Genomic DNA, 7,502 nt, shown 5'->3' with positions numbered 1-7,502 from the left:
TATGTTTCTATGTTTCTTCCAGTTCCCCATCCCCCCCCCATATTCAATCTGAAGACGGGACCCGACCCGAAACCACCCCAGTTTCTCCTGTCCAATTCTCACCAACACGAGGCAAGTGGAGTGATTACTACCCGTGAAATCAACCATTTCTCTCCCGTCATAGCTATCTCCCTACATTAACTCTGCGCAACCTCGTACTTCATTCTACCTAGGTCGTTCGTGTAAACATGCGCATCTACACCCGGCAAATAACCATCCGCTTTGAGAATATCCTGCAGCCACCCCGAGATACGACACTCCCCGATACGAATTACATCCTCAACATTAAAGTAAACGAGACAAAAGTAACTCTGAAAAAGTGGCCTTGTTTCATTTCACAATTCAACAAATCCCACCGGAGTGCGAAAATCACCGTAGAATTCCGTTTTCATTTCTGAACGTAGGTAGAAGTACAATAATTTGTCGTGTGATAAGACTTGCACTGACGGGTTATCGAGTTCAATAGACAATAGACAATAGGTGCAGGAGTACGCAATTCGGCCCTTCGAGCCAGCACCGCCATTCAATGTGATCATGGCTGATCATTCTCAATCAGTACCCCGTTCCTGCCTTCTCCCCATACCCCCTGACTCCGCTATCCTTAAGAGCTCTATCTTGCTCTTGTGAACTGGTAAACGGAAACTAAACTAATTGCTGGACATTCAGGTATGCAGGTGCAGCAGGCAGTGAAGAAAGCGAATGGTATTTTGGCATTCATAGCGAAGGGATTTGAGTATAGGAGCAGGGAGGATCTGCTGTAGTCGTACAGGGCATTGGTGAGACCACACCTGGAGTATTGCGTACAGTTTTGGTCTCCTAATCTGAGGAAAGACATTCTTGCCATAGAGGGAGTACAGAGAAGGTTCACCAGATTTATTCCTGGGATGGCGGGACTTTCATATGAAGAAAGACTGGATAGACTTGGCTTGTACTCGCTGGAGTTTGGAAGATTGAGGGGGGATCTTATAGAAAATTACAACATTCTTAAGGGGTCGGACAGGCTAGATGCAGGAAGATTGTTCCCGATGATGGGGAAGTCCAGAACAAGGGGTCACAGTTTAAGGATAAGCGGGAAGTCTTTTAGGACCGAGACGAGAACGTTTTTTTTCACACAGAGGGTGGTGAATCTGTGGAATTCTCTGCCACAGATGGTAGTTGCGGCCAGTTCATTGGCTATATATAGATTTTTTTTAGATTTTTAGATTTAGAGATACAGCGCGGAAACAGGCCCTTTCGGCCCACCAAGTCCGCGCCGCCCAGTGATCCCCGCACATTAACACTATCCTACACACACTAGGGATAATTTTTACATTCACCCAGTCAATTAACCTACATACCTATACGTCTTTGGAGTGTGGGAGGAAACCGAAGATCTCGGAGAAAACCCACGCAGGTCACGGGGAGAACGTACAAACTCCGTACAGACGGCGCCCGTAGTCAGGATCGAACCCGAGTCTCCGGCGCTGCATTTCGCTGTAAGGCAGCAACACATGGCCTACTCCTGCACCTATTTTCTATGTTTCCATGTTTCTATTCCATTTTGGTCACATTACCATATCAAGATCCATTAGCAGGTGAAATTTAGCTGAGTGGTTACATGATTCTATTAACCTGAGAAGGCATCACAGTTCAAAGCCCAGCCCTGTTTTTGTTTAAATGGTCAATTACAGAGGACAATAAACAATAGGCCATTCGGCCCTTCGAGCCAGCACCACCATTCAATGTGATCATGGGTGATCATTCACAATCAGTACCCCATTCCTGACTTCTCCACACACACACTGGATCCGCTATCCTTAAGAGCTCTATCTAGCTCTCTCTTGAATGCATTCAGAGAATTGGCCTCCACTGCCCTCTGAGGCAGAGAATTCCACAGATTCACAACTCTCTGACTGAAAATGTTTTTCCTCATATCAGTTCTAAATGGCCTACCCCTTATTCTTAAACTTTGGCGCCTTGTTCTGGACTCCCCCAACATCGGGACAATGTTTCCTGCCTCTAACGTGTCCAACCCCTTAATAATCTTATACGTTTCGATAAGATCTCCTGTCATCCTTCTAAATTCCAGTGATCATGGCTGATCATTTCCAATCAGTACCCCGTTCCTGCCTTCCCCCACACCCCCTGACTCCGCTATCCTTAAGAGGTCTATCTAGCTCTCTCTTGCCCGGGCGTCGGCCAATGTCTGTCTGTCCATTGCTTCCACAGATGCTGCCCAACTCGTTGGTTCCCTCCAGCACTTGGCATCTTTCACAGCGGACCCGAGACTTTCTCTCTACGGAAACCCATCACCGACACGTAATCATCCGGTGACGTCGCCCCTCCGCGTCAATCTGTTTCCGACTGATTGGCCGCGAACATAACAACTGTTGCTTAAAAATCTTATCATATTCATTGGCATTAAATTTGACATTTAATTTCATGTACAACTCTATTCTGCTATTTATTTTGGGACATAAAATGTTTCAATTGCTTATTATATTCACTGTGGTAAAACGGAACAATTATTTTTACATATTTTAAATTTATTTCTTATATACAATATATTACAATATACAACACAATATATCTTTATTGTCATTGTACTGCGGTACAACGAGATTGGGAATGCGACTTCCAATCGATGCAATAAATTAATTAGCTAATCAATAGAAATTTAAACAACCCAGAGAAACAAAATTAGAAACCGTTAAAACAGTATAAAGTGCAAATAGGTCTGTGCGACGTGACCATCCGACTTGCAGAAGATACAAAGCTGGGTGGGAGCGTGAACTGTGAGGAAGATGCTATGAAGTTGCAGGGTGACTTGGACAGGCTGTGTGATTGGGCGGATGCATGGCAGATGCAGTTTAATGTGGATAAGTGTGAGGTTATCCACTTTGGTGGTATGAAAAGGAAGGCAGATTATTACCTGAATGGTGTCAAGTTAGGAAAGGGGGACGTACAACGAGATCTGGGTGTCCCAGTGCATCAGTCACTGAAAGGAAGCATGCAGGTACAGCAGGCAGTGAAGAAAGCCAATGGAATGTTGGCCTTCATAACAAGAGGAGTTGAGTATAGGAGCAAGGAGGTCCTTCTGCAGTTGTACATGGCCCTAGTGAGACCGCACCTGGAGTACTGTGTGCAGTTTTGGTTACCAAATTTGAGGAAGGATATTCTTGCTATTGAGGGCGTGCAGCGTAGGTTTACTAGGTTAATTCCCGGAATGGTGGGACTGTCGTATGTTGAAAGACTGGAGGGACTAGGCATGTATACACTGGAATTTAGAAGGATGAGAGGGGATCTTATCGAAACATATAAGATTATTAAGGGGTTGGACACGATAGAGGCAGGAAACATGTTCCCGATGTCTATTGACTCAGCAGGACCGGTTCATAGCAGCTATCGCCCTGGGGATGAAGCTGTTCCTGAGTCTGGAGGTGCGGGCGTAGAAGGCCTTGTAGCGTCTGCCAGATGGTAGAAGTTCCAACAGACTATTGCAGGGGTGTGAAGTGTCTTTATGGATGCTGGTGGCTTTCCTGGGGCATCGTGTATTGTAGATGCCCTCCAAGGCTGGTAGCGATGTCCCGATAATCCTCTGTGCTCTGTAGACTACCCGATGAAGAGCTCTCCTCTGTGCCTCCGTGCGTTCGGATACCCTCTGTCACATATTCAGCGACGTTACCTGTAACAATGATTTCAAATGTTTATGTTCTTATATACATCGACGTAACACTTAGCAAACAGTTCGAAGTATATTTATATTCCATCTTACAATGACCGGCATCATACTATTTAAAACATATTGATTGTATTACATGGGTGTCACAAAATGCTGGAGTAACGCAGCAGATCAGGCAGCATCTCGGAGAGAGGGAATGGGTGATACCAGCATCTGCAGTTATTTTGTTACACTATTTTCTTACATATATATATTCCTTTATTTGTCCCACACCGGGGAACTTTGCAGTGTTCGAGCAGCAAAGTGGATAGCAAGAGACATTCATTATAAATAAAAATAAAGATTAGGATAATTGTCGCCATTTACTGTGTTATTCCTTTACTGTTAATGTTGACTGGTGTGTTGACTCGTCTGCTGGGCACAGTGCTGGTTGTGCAGTCTCACAGCAGCGGGAAGCAAGGAAGGACCTCCTATATCTCTCCTTCACGCACTTGGGGTGAGGAGTCTGTCACTGAAGGAGCTACTAGGTGCGGACAGTGTCCTGTATGGGGTGGGAGTCGTTGTCCAGCAGCGATGTTAGCTTTGCCATCATCCTCCTCTCTCCCACCGCCTTCACTGAGTCGAGGGGGCAACCCAGGTCACAGGTGGCCACAGTTTAAGAATAAGGGGTAGGCCATTTAGAACTGAGATGAGGAAACACTTTTTCAGTCAGAGAGTTGTGAATCTGTGGAATTCTCTGCCTCAGAAGGCAGTGGAGGCCAATTCTCTGAATGCATTCAAGAGAGAGCTAGATAGATCTCTTAAGGATAGCGGAGTCAGCGGGTATGGGGAGAAGGCAGGAACGGGTACTGATTGAGAATGATCAGCCATGATCACATTGAATGGCGGTGCTGGCTCGAAGGGCCGAATGGCCTACTCCTGCCGTTATTGTCGATTGTCTATTGTAGGAGTAGAATTAGGCCATTCGGTCTTTCGAGTTTACTTCGCCATTCAACCACTGCCTCCGAAATCCAATTTTCCTGCTTTCTCCCATAACCCTTGACACCGTTCTAATCGAGAATCTATCTGTCTCTGCCTTAAAAATATCCACTGACTTGGCCTCCACAGCCCTCTTTGGCAATGAGTTTCACGGATTAACTACCCTCTGACGAAAGAGATTGCTTTCTGAAAGAGCACCCTTTAACGCTGACGTTATGACCTTTCGCACTAGTGGAAACATCCTCTCCACATCCACGTGGACTAATCCTTTCATTATTCGGTAGGTTCAATGATGTCCCAACTCAACCTTCTAAACTCCAGCGAGTACAGACCCAGTGCCGACAAACGTGCATCATATGCTAACCCTACTCACTACTTGTAAACTTCCACTGGGCCCTCTTCAGAGCCGGCACGTCCTTCCTCAGGAAAGAGGCCCAATTATAGACAATAGACAATAGGTGCAGGAGGAGGCCATTCCCTTCGAGACTGTAATGTGACCATGGCTGATCATTCTCAATCAGTACCCTGTTCCTGCCTTCTCCACATACCCCCTGACTCCGCTATCCTTAAGAGCTCTATCGATCTCTCTCTTGAATGCATTCAGAGAATTGGCCTCCACTGCCTTCTGAGGCAGAGAATTCCACAGATTCACAACTCTCTGACTGAAAAAGCTTTTCCTCATCTCAGTTCTAAATGGCCTACACCTTATTCTTAAACTGTGGCCCCTTGTTCTGGACTCCCCCAACATTGGGAACATGTTTCCTGCCTCTAGCATGTCCAACCCCTTAATAATCTTATACGTTTCGATAAGATCCCCTCTCATCCTTCTAAATTGCAAGCCGAGTCGCTCCAGTCTTTCAACATACGATAGTCCCGACATTCCGGGAATTAACCTACGCGGCACGCCCTCAATAGCAAGAATATCCTTCCTCAAATTTGGAGACCAAAACTGCACACCGTACTCCAGGCGCGGTCTCACTGGGGCCCTGTACAACTGCAGAAGGAGCCTTAAAAATATCCACTGACTTGGCCTCCACAGCCCTCTTTGGCAATGAGTTTCACGGATTAACTACCCTCTGACTGAAGTGGTTGCTTTCTAAAAGAGCACGCTTTAATGCTGACGTTATGACCTCTCCCACTAGTGGAAACATCCTGTCCACATTCACGTGGACTAATCCTTTCATCATTCGGTAGGTTCAATGAGGTCCCGCGTCAACCTTCTAAACTCCAGCGAGTACAGACCCAGTGCCGACAAACGCGCATCATATGCTAACCCACTAACTTCTTCTAAACTTCTCCTGGGCCCTCTTCGGAGACAGCAAGTCCTTCCTCAGGTAAGAGGCCCAATTTTGTCACATTGAGTAAAGTTTTGCTCAACTTTACTCCAGCACCTGGTGTAGGAAAGTAACTGCAGATGCTGGTACAAATCGAAGGTATTCACAAAATGCTGGAGTAACTCAACGGGTCAGGCAGCATCTTGGAGAGAAGGAATGGGTGACGTTTCGGGTCGAGACCCTTCTTCAGACACATTTAGCAAACAGTTCGAAATATATTTATATTCCATCTTAACCCTAACCCTAACCCTAGCAAGTGAAAAGGCGACCAGATTTGGACAAGGGTGATGAGACCGTGGGCCAGACTAAAGTGGCGAAATATGGCGAAAAGGAATCTCCAGGGGGAGATCATTAAGCGCAAGAGGGCATTTTGGCCTACTGTCCGACAAATCACAACCTAACCTATGGAGTGACACGGGCCTCATCACCCGGGCAAATCAAAACCGCAGGAGGGGCAGGCCACACAAAAGATTCAAAGAGTCAGGAGGGGGAAACCCAATCCACGTGGAAAATGGTATTAAGGTACCAACCAAAATTGCGTTGACAATAATAATTACAGGCACAGACTTATACATCCCTCCAAACCGAAACAACGATAGGATAAAAACCAGGCAGGGTGCAAACAGACAGTCGGACAGGAGAGGGCAGTCACAGCATAAAGGGACATTAATACACAACTACTTGCAGAACATGATAATAGACAGGAGGTCAGAGGAATGTTGAAAACATTAACAGCAGATCAAAAAGCAGGAGGCCAGGAACACAACCAAAGAACACAAAGAAGTGGACCGACGAGTCGAGACAAAGAATAGGGATGACATCAGCAGTCCCAACCAAAGTGACCGGTCCCAAGACAGCATATGGGAGGAATAAACCCAGAAAGGGAGGGACTTTCAACCCACCCTTTAAAAACCCCACACCGACCAGAAGTAGTTCTCTTTCCCTGATGAAGCTACAGCGATAGCGAAACTGGAAAAGTCGTTGCCCAGTACCGTCCCCATTAGCAGACACTTCCAACAGCAAGGGGTCCATTCCCTTGAGATCATGGGTCTGGAAAGAAACGTAAATTGGTCAACCGGTCGTAGGAAGAGGGCAGAGAGGCTATGGATCAAAGCGTTACAGACGAAAGAACCCATTGGCCTGAACCTAGCATAAACTCAAACGTAGGGTGGAACCTGACTGACTCCTAAAAATCGACAGAAGGGCAAGTGAAAAGGCGAACAGATTTGGACAAGGGTAACGAGACCGTGGGCCAGACTAAAGTGGCAGTATATGGCGAAAAGGAATCTCCAGGGGAGATCATTAAGCGCCAGAGGGCATTTTGGCCTACTGTCCGACAAATCACAACCTAACCCTAATCCTAACCTACATCATACGATTTACTATATATATATTTTCTTACGTACAATGGCATGAAGTTTAACGATTATTTCACAACATACATATTATTTCTTGTTGTGTTAAATATTGGTCATGACGTCTGACTAATT

The sequence above is a fragment of the Rhinoraja longicauda genome, chromosome 44 (assembly GCF_053455715.1).
Source record: "Rhinoraja longicauda isolate Sanriku21f chromosome 44, sRhiLon1.1, whole genome shotgun sequence".
Lineage (NCBI taxonomy): Eukaryota > Metazoa > Chordata > Chondrichthyes > Rajiformes > Arhynchobatidae > Rhinoraja > Rhinoraja longicauda.
The sequence above is the reverse complement of the archived record's forward strand: the minus strand, read 5'-3'. Positions refer to the sequence as shown.